Source organism: Daktulosphaira vitifoliae, unplaced genomic scaffold (assembly GCF_025091365.1).
Source record: "Daktulosphaira vitifoliae isolate Bord-2020 unplaced genomic scaffold, ASM2509136v1 Scaffold_2, whole genome shotgun sequence".
NCBI lineage: Eukaryota > Metazoa > Arthropoda > Insecta > Hemiptera > Phylloxeridae > Daktulosphaira > Daktulosphaira vitifoliae.
The window spans coordinates 45262758-45263019 of record NW_026099573.1 but is presented as its reverse complement, the minus strand read 5'-3'; positions in this window follow the sequence as shown (position 1 = coordinate 45263019).

Sequence of the window (262 nt, the reverse complement as noted above, 5' to 3'; positions counted from 1 at the left end):
AAAAAAAAAAAAAAAAAAAAAAAATAATAATAATAATAAACACATCTTAGTAAAACCAATACCTTCTCAGCTTCGCATCGAAGCTAAAAGTTATTAATATTTATTTAAGTCATTTGTATGATTTATTTGCATTTTCATAAAAAATCCTTAGAATTTTTAACTAAATTCGACATAAAGATACAAATTTTAACTTCGATGCGAAGCTGAGAAGGTATTGGTTTTACTAAGATGTGTTTATTTTTTTTTTTTTTTTTTTTGTCTG